Genomic DNA, 9,999 nt, shown 5'->3' on the forward strand with positions numbered 1-9,999 from the left:
AGCCACCCACAGCTTCGTTCCAGCCCGCCCCCAGCTGGCCTCCCGATCGCACGGGAGGGCCGGTAAGAGCGGCGGGAGGGGGGGTATCCCCTCCTGCTCCTCCGGTATAACAGCCGAGCGGCTTTTAGCCGCATCGGTTGTTATACTCGGGTAGCCGATCGCCCGCTGTAAACAATGGTACCGGGATGATGCCTGCAGCTGCGGGCATCATCCCGGTATAACCCCCGGAAAGCCGAGTACGCATATCTGCGTACGGTCGGCGGGAAGGGGATAAAGAAAATGTCTATAAACTCTCCTAAACTCTTGTACAATACGAGCTACTATGAGCATTTTTTTTTTTGCCACATTTTCTGCCAGAGGTTCTGGCATTTTTTTCCACTCCAATTGTGCATGGACCTTTAAAGGATAAGTTCACCCTTTGTAACATGTCTGCTGGAGTCCTGCATGGCACCTGCGATCTGACGATCGTGGGTGCAATGCTATACAGGTTCCAATTAAAAACAATAATAATACATTTACATTTTTTTACCTGCAAAAAGATGTGCATTTAATTTATTTTTCAAAAAAAGGTGAACTCATACTTTAAGCGGCTTTTGGCTTCACTTTTAGGCCCCATGCACACGGGACGTTAAAATAACGTTATGAGCTTTGCAGTGAGTTTTTTAAACTTTTTTCAGCTTTTTTCAACGTTTTTGCAATACCGTTTTTTAGCGTTTATTAGCGGTTTTTAGCGGTTTTCCGCGTTAGCGTTTTTTTTTTTTTTTTCAAAAATTTTTTATTTTTTTTTCAATGGATCAAAAATGTTCAAAAACGTTGGTGAGCAATGTTTTTGAGCATTTTTGAGCGTTTATCAGCGTTAGAACGTTTTTACAGCTGAAAAACGTCTCTCAGAACCCACTGGTCCTGGGTTTTTTTTACAGCTTAAAAACGCCTATGCCATTTGCAACTCAAAAACGCCTAGGTGGGCATGAAGCCATAGAGTAAACACAAACAGGTGTTTTTAATTTGCAAAAAACACTCAAAAAAGCGGCTGTAAAAACGTCTGTGTGCATGAGGCCTTATTGGGAGAGAAACAGTTCTGAAGTAAACACAGGCCCTTAATAAAATTATGTGAGCATTAGCTTACACCTAAAAAGGCAAATGTGTATCTTTTGGCACCTAGATTTTGGTTTGAAACCGTGTGCTTTCTCAGCTCTGAGCACTTCTGGGATCAGAACTTTCAAAATGCAAACTTAGGTAAACAGCTAATCAATCACAGTCTGTTTTCAATAGGCTGGAGCAGAGGGCAGGAGCGACAATAGGGGTCTAAGAGACCCCTGATGTCTCTATAAAGTGTATCTGTCACCTACCCAATGCTATCACATAAGGGACTCATTTCCCTTTTTAGATATCAATAAAGATAAGTGAAAAAAGTAAAGAAAGTGAAAAAAAAGTAATTAAAAAAATCAAAAGCACCCCTGTAACCCTTTCTTTTACAGTTAATTCTAAACAGATGAGCTGTAAAGGCATTAAAATATTATTTGTTAATCAATATAGTAATTTTTTACCGTTTTGCAGTAGCATGCAGTTTTAAGGCTTGACAAATTTGGTATCTACAGTATTTAGTCAACACAACCTCACTCTCGTAAACAATTGTGGGATTATATTATGTTTGTGTGCCCTATAATTCAAGTCAGTGTATGTTTTACTGTATATATGGATTTGATAAAAGTTGCGCAAATATTGTGCACCATCAAAAAATGCAACTGTATATATAATGTCTTAGGGGTTTTAAAAGAAGAGTTATAACCCCTGCCAGATTTCTTTTCGCCATCTGTGTCCCAATGGGGAGATTTCCCTTCACTTCCTGTCCTATATCCAAACAGGAAGTGAGAGGAAATCCCTGCAAATGAAGGGAATTCCTTGGGGGCACCCAGGTCACCAGAACTAGTGTCCCCATTGGACGATTTCCCCGCTATTACTTTTCTATGAACAACCCAAAATTTGGGGAATTTGTTTTAACTTTCACGTTCAATGATAATGGTAAACAGGACCAATAGAGAGGGGGAATCTCCTTAACAGGGTGCACAGACAGCAATATAAACTGACAGGTGTTCTAATTTATCTCCACTCTATCCAACACTGAAAAAACAAGTTTTTACCTTTAGTTATACTTTAAGATAAAAAAAAACCTTCTGACTTTACAACCACTTTAAGTAATTTTCTAGCAAAAAAAAGGAAGATTTTAACATATATGCGGGAAATAAATAAATAAAATTAATACAGTATCACCATGAATATACAACATGTAAGAATGGTTTATAACACTAATAACCAGTAGAGAGCACCACTGACCTGTTTAAATACTGTTTCTACAGTATTGCCTTAATCACTATTCTCAATGTGCTTTTTCCAAAATGACTGTTTTTATTTTGTTTTATTTATTATCTTTTTATTAATAGAGAGGATTTTTTTTCTTGGATTAATATCAATCATTATATAAATAGTAGAATTTAAATGCAGGTGATATGCATATATACATATCATTACAGAGAAAAGTAAGAAATATGTCTTAGTAATAGCAAAAACAAAAGGGAATAAAATACAGTAGAGGTGTTATCCCATTAAGAGAAAACTCTATATTCTAGGAATCATACCAACTGTTGTTCAAAAGAATTCAGTAAATAAGTAAATAAATGAGTAATAACCGTCTTTTTGAATTGTATCCAAATAAATTGGGGTCCAAATAAATTGAAATACATTTAACTTAAAGTGAAATTCCACCCAGAAGTGGAACTTCCGCTTATATGCTTCCTCCTCCCTCCGGTGCCACATTTGGCACCTTTCAGGGGGGAGGAGGGGGAACGGGGGACCTGTTTTTGACAGATCCCCTTCCCCACTTCCGGAGATGGTGCCGCGGCCTGATCCCCCAGAAGTTTGGTCCCTTCCTCCTTCCCCCGCCGCCGGGCCAATTACGCATACGCAGTAGGGAACCAGCTGTGAAGCGGAAAGGCTTCACTGCCGGGTTCCTTACCAGGAATGGCGCCGACAGCACCCGGGACTTGACCTGAAAATCATCTGGGGTGCCAACATCGCGGGCTCCCTGTACAGGTAAGTGCCCTAATATTAAAAGTCAGCAGCTACAATATTTGTAGCTGCTGACTTTTAATTTTTTTTCACCCAGGCGGAACACCTCTTTAACTAGATAAAAATAGAAGTGTGTCTTTCTTTATCATAAAAATGTAACATCATTTTTTCAACCCTTCTCTCAAACTCTCAAACTGGAAGATTTGGGTTGGTTGGTTGATATTTTGAAACTACCAGTTTTGTTCCCGTGATCAAAAATGTTATTATATTCTCTCTTACCAACGTAATACTATCAGTATCTATAGTAAAGTGACACTTAACTGTATCTGAGCACCACAAACTGAAAACACTATGTAATTCATTTTTAATATGTAGAGCAAACTCACCCATCCATCCATGTCTCCATGATTTTTTTTTTGTTGAGATACCAATTTAAAAAACACCTCCCTCAGTATTTCCAGCTGTGGCCATCTTGAGTAAAGGCAGATGATTCATGTAGCATTTATTTCCTGGAATCCAACTATCCTTAGCTCAGGCATGCAGGCAGAAAGGTGTGCTTAGCTGAGAAAGCCCTTCCTCCCCTCATCCAGATGAAAGAAAAAAAAATTCCTATAAAGACTTTTGTGATGTATCACATCATTTTGGCCTAGGCCAGAAACCAGTAGGCAACTGCAGAAGTTAAAAAACACGGTTAAAATAGGCAAATATAATGAACTTTCCCATCACTCAGATACCTGAAAATTGTCCATCGGTGTGGAAAAGATCAATAAAATGCAGTAATAAAAGTAATGCTTTACCTATCTAAATAAAGTGGTATCATTTTAGTTACTATGGATAACTGCAATTTACACCTTATCATTTCATAGCCATTTCTCTTGGGTAAATGCGCAATAATCATGGCCAACAAATAGATCTTATTCAGCTTATTCTATTTGCATCTTTAGTACCTTTAGTCCTTAAAAGTCAAACATTTTTTTCTTTATGGATAGAGTAGGGAAACCCCTAAAACCCTGTCAGAAAGTCTATTTGGCAAAACACGTCAGCAGACACATATTATGTTCCTTGCCTTAAGCCTGGTACACACAATGAGATTATTGGACGACCGATCGTCATTTTTTTTTGCATGCTAGTCTCCATACCGAAAATGAATAGGTTACTAAAGTACGACAGAAAAAAAAATTCGGAAGTGATGTAATGTATATTGTATTGTATCCGTATTGTATTTTCAGACGATAACAACTACAAGCATTAACCACTTCAATACAGGGCACTTACCCCCTTCCTGCCCAGGCCAATTTTCAGCTTTCAGCACTTTGAATGACAATTATACAGTCATGTGACACTGTACCCATATGAAATTTTCCATCTTTTTTTCCACACAAATAGAGCTTTCTTTTGGTGGTATTTGAATACCACTGGCTTGTTTATTTTTGCACTGCAAATAAAAATGTTTCTTTGTTTCTGTTATAAAATTTTGTAAATAAGTAAGTTTTCTCCTACACTGACGGGCACTGATGAGGCAGCACTGACTGGCACTGATGAGGCGGTACAGATGAGGTGGCACTGATGGGCACTGGTGAGGAGGCACTAATATGCAGCACTGATGGGTGGCACTGATATGCAGCACTGATAGGCAGCACTGATGGGCACTTATGGGCGGCAAGGATGGATGACACTGATGGGCAATGATGGGTGGCACTAATGGGTGCACTGATGGACAATGATGGGCACTGATGGGCAGCACTGATAGATGGCACTGATAGGAGGCACTGATGAGGAGTCAATCACAGGCATTACTGATGGGCGGCAATGATGGGTGGCACTTATGGGTGCACTGATGGACAATGATGGGCACTGATGGGCAGCACTGATAGATGGCACTGATAGGAGGCACTGATGAGGAGTCAATTTACAGGCATTACTGATGGGCGGCAATGATGGGTGGCACTGATGGGTGGCACTAATGAGCAATGATGGGTGGCACTAATGGGTGCACTGATGGACAACGATGGGCACTGATGGGCAGCACTGATAGATGGCACCGATAGGCAGCACTGATGAGGAGTCAATCACAGGCATTACTGATGGGCACTGACAGGCATTACTAATGGGCACTGATTGGCATCCTTTATGGGCACTGATTGGCATCTGATGTGGGTACAGGTGGGCACTGATTGGCATACAGGTGGACATCATTGGTGGGGCACTGATGGGCATCATTGGCGGGCACTGCTGGGCATTGCTGATGGGTCTGCACTGATAATCAATGCACTGATTATCAGTGCAGACCCCCCCTGTTAGGAGAGCCGCCGATCAGCTCTCCTCTACCCGCGTCTTGTCAGAGCGAATGGAGGAAAGCCGATAAATGGCACTTCCTAGTTACCACTATGATCAGCTGTGATTGAACATAGCTGATCACGTAGTAAAGAGCCTACAGCAGAGGCTCTTTACCTAGACCAGAGATGCGGTGTGTCGGATCGACAGACCACACCACACCACCAATCACCATGCTGCGCATGGGGAGCGCACGAGCGGCTTATCCTGCTGGATGTCATATGACTCCCAGTCAGGATAATGCAACCACTTTCTGGCCTTCCTTCTGCTATATGGCGGGCGGGAAGTGGTTAAACTTATTCTCCCTGGAGAAGAGACACTTAAGAGGAGATATGATAGCGGTATACAAATACCTGAATGGTGATCACAGCATAGGTAGGAAACTATTCAGTTTCAGGGAGTGTAAGAAAACACGAGGCCACATAATGATATTGAAGGAGAAGCAGTTTAATCTCAAAGGGGTTGTAAAGTATCAAGGTTTTTAACCTTAATGCATTCTATGCTGCAGCTGCCCCCCAGAGCCCCCCCTTTTTCATACCTGAACCCGTTTGTAGCAGCAACGAGCACGAGCCCAGCGGCTCAAGCCACTGTCTCTGTTCTCATTGGATAGACTGATGGCAGCAGGAGCCATTGGCTCTCGCTGCTGTCAATCAAATCCAGTGGCATGAGAGCGGGGGGGCGGGGCCGAGTCCTGCTGTCTGTGTCAATGGATGCAGCAGCGGGACTCGTGAGCGCACCCACACGGGTGTCCCCATGGAAATCGTCTCTCAGTGGGGGCACTCGAAAAGAGGAGGGGCCAGGAGCGCCGCCGGGGCACCCCAGAGGAAGAGCATCAGGGCTGCTCTGTGCAAAACCTTTGCACAGAACAGGTAAGTATAACGTGTTTGTATTTTAAAAAAACAAACAAAAAAAAAAACGAACCTTTACAATCACTTTAAGCTGCATAGGGGATTTTCACTGTCAGGGCAGTAAGGATGTGGAATTCTCTTCCACAATTGGTGGTGTCAGCAGGACATATTGATAGCTGTAAAGGACTCTTAGACATGCATCTTAGTGAACACAACATACAGGGATATGGGAAATCATCAGACATTGACACACATATACCTACACAGGTTGATGTGGATGGACTATTGTCTTTATTCAACCTTACCTACTATGAAACTGTATTAAATAAACTAAATTCGTACAATCTGGTATTTTATTAGAAAAGTTTTGGTGTTGTCCCTTCGGATAATTTCGGACAGATTGTCATACGATCGCTTTGAAAGCAGTATGTTTTTCTGATCGTGTGTACGGACCTTTAGAACCTAGTTATGTTCTCTTTTGGAGGCTATCATCACACACAATTGGCCGAGATACATCTATAGTATGGAATATATCTAACTACCAGTTAGATTGTTGCGTGTAATAATATACCAACACTTGAGTTTATAAAAACATATGAAAGATGGAATGATTCCTAATTTTTGCAGCTTCATGAATTATCGTTCCATGCATGCTAGTGGTGGGCAAGATCTTAAAGCAATATGATCTGATTGTTTTATGCTCCATGTTTGGAAGTTTATCACTAAACTTTTCAGGCTTGCTGCCTGAGGAGTATTAGATTTGCATGCACCGTATTAGATCTGTACAGCATTCATTTTTTTACTTTAAAGAGGTGTACACAGAGCAACAATTTCTAAAGCCTGCTGCAAATGATTTGGGCACCATATATTTTTTTTGCAAGCTTGACTTCCTGAATTTAATATATTAACATTTAAAGTATGAGATCTTTACAATTATTTTTCTGCAGTCAGTTTACAGGTGCTTATGTCCTTGTTTTTCAAGTTGATATTACAGAAAATATTACATAAGTATTACTATGTTTCAAGAAGAGTTACAAATATGTAGCTTTTTCAAAGTTAAACATTGACTTTTATTGCTACATTTATAGCTTTGGAGCAGTTCCACAAAACCAATCAGCAAAATATTAAATTGTCGTATGATTTAGGGCCTGTGTTAGGGGAGTTTTGGGCTTGTATAGATGGCACCAGTCTAACATCAGTTTGAGATGTTTCTGAGATCATTCAGAGTTTATTCACAGGTGCATTTGACTTTCAGTTGACCTCCTTTTTATCTTCATTTGACCTGCTTCAAGCGGGTTTTGCATTCCTATAGCCATGTTTGAAAAATGCAAATCAACTTGAAAAGAACAAATGCCTGTCAACAAAGGCCCTAACTTGCCTGTATGTCAGAGTTTTTGGAATTAACATTTTGGTTGTGTGCCCAGTGTTCCAGTATTCATTTTCTTCATTACAGAAGCTGTCCAACTGAGGAGTTCCAAATGTAATAACAAGAGTTCTTTTTCTCTTTCTCAGTTTTTGATGAACGGTTAGTATTTTTTGCAATGGTTAGAGTTATCTATAAGGTTAATGAACTATGTATTATTTATATGAAAAAAATGGACATTGACAGATTTACTTTTTAATACAAAAGAAACTTCCATGAATCATAAATAAAATACGTATGTTTTATTTTCAACAATATATTACATTAAAATTACCGATTGGATCAAGATTATTTAAGTTGTATAAGTGAGCTTATTGTTTTTTGAAGATTTTCAGGAGCACACAAACATTAAACAAGCACAATGTTTTATGGTGACATTAATGGGTAGCTCCAGGTAGATAAAAAATCTAAAATAAACATACACCTGTATAATGTACACCTGATACTTGCTAAAGAGGATGTTGCCCTTTAATACAAATCTCACCAGTCTCCTCTCTAATTCCATCCTCTGTACCAAAAATTCCAATGAGACCACATATCTCATCTTTCATATCTCAAATTCCCGGTACATGACCTGAGGATGATGTGAAGCAGCGTTAGATTAGAAGCTTTTATCAAAACACAGGCAGGGGCTTTACAGAAAAAGAAAACATGACAAACATCTTACATCCATACCTTTGGTTCCACCAAAATGCAAGAGGAATATCCCTATTGAGGCAAAGCAGCAAATCTAAAGCCAGCTATAAGAAGATCAAAATATTGCTGGTTCAGCAGGGACCAGCCATATTTCACTCCATGTGTGGCCCTCCCTGTTTGACAGATGTAATTTGTTCAATTGACTTCTGTCTAAAGGACGAGTTGGAAAACTTTTTTTGATCAGCGGATGCAGTTTGTTGGTTGCAGCCACTGCTCACTGTATTCTGACAGCACAATGGGAGGGATTCCTTCACCCCCCCCCCCCCACTTTCTTGTGTGGCTGAATAAATCTGTTCATTTTTTTTTTTTTTTTTTGTTAAGCCCAGTGACTGAACAAAAAAAGCAAACCATTTATGGCTAGCTTAACTTTTTGCTGCATCCAAACTAAAATCTATGACACAATACTTCCATGGGACAAAAATGGAACAATGAATATCATGTTAGTAGTAGTTAATCTTGGGGGGCAGTTGTTAAACTTTGGTGAACTACTATACTGATTTTAATATCAAGCTACTGAGCATTGGACATTTTAACCTATTGCTGCCATTTATCTAATCTACAATGCTTTAAACGTAGTGTACTGCCTTAAAGGTGATTGCCAATAAATGGTTACTACTCAGGTGCTTGTAAAATATCAAACTGTATGATATTTAAAGTCCGTTCACAGTTACGAGTGGTTTGGAGTCTCTGGTACCATAAAAATAATTCAAATAAGCATATCACCAGAGGTCTTTAGACTCTACAAATCAGGCATACACATTCTCAATTAACTACTCGGTTGTCTACCATTTTATGTATCATTTTTTATTGCACCTAACCTATGCACTAAAAATCATGGTATCAAAGGCAAATAACACTCTAGCAGAAGCTCCCTCTACTACAAAGACATGTAACATGTTCCATTAGCATTGGTGTGTAAACATATACAATAGCATCTTGGAAATCTTCAGATATTTAGTTCTATGAGACTCCATGTCTCTCTGTCGCATCATAAAACATTTATTTCAAAGGTGTAATATTTATTTAAGTCCTCCATAAGAGTGCTACAACATATGTATGTTTATTAGCATCATGGCAGATATACACATCTACATAAATATCCCACAGGTGCATACTACATGAACACAGTGCTGTCCAACTTAAAATAAAATCACATAGAGCACTCCCAAATAGTTTCCTCAGTAATTCAAAATGCTCTCTTAAGTACACTATAGGGACACTGTTCCCAATTTACATCTGTGTATGTATTCATTACAATAGCTATATCACATTCCCATAACTAACTGGTTTTGCCGGTCCTGACAAGTTGCATCAGAGGTCCAGCTCTCAGAGTTGGACTTCTGATGCAGCGAATGAGGACATTTCCCTGCATCATTTCACATTTACAGGATGTAATTTTCATGTTACATTAGTCGTCACACTGAATATTAGTGTGTTATAATACACCAGATAGATTTAGAGTCCAATGAAGGGGATTAACTCAAGAGATAAAGCAACAATTTTCCTACTCTATAAGACTCTGGTCCGACCTCACCTGGAGTTTGCTGTCCAGTTCGGGGCACCAGTCCTCAGGAAGGATGTGCTGGAAATGGAGTGAGTACAGAGAAGGGCAACAAAACTAATAAAGGGACT

Source organism: Aquarana catesbeiana, linkage group LG05, assembly GCF_042186555.1.
Source record: "Aquarana catesbeiana isolate 2022-GZ linkage group LG05, ASM4218655v1, whole genome shotgun sequence".
Lineage (NCBI taxonomy): Eukaryota > Metazoa > Chordata > Amphibia > Anura > Ranidae > Aquarana > Aquarana catesbeiana.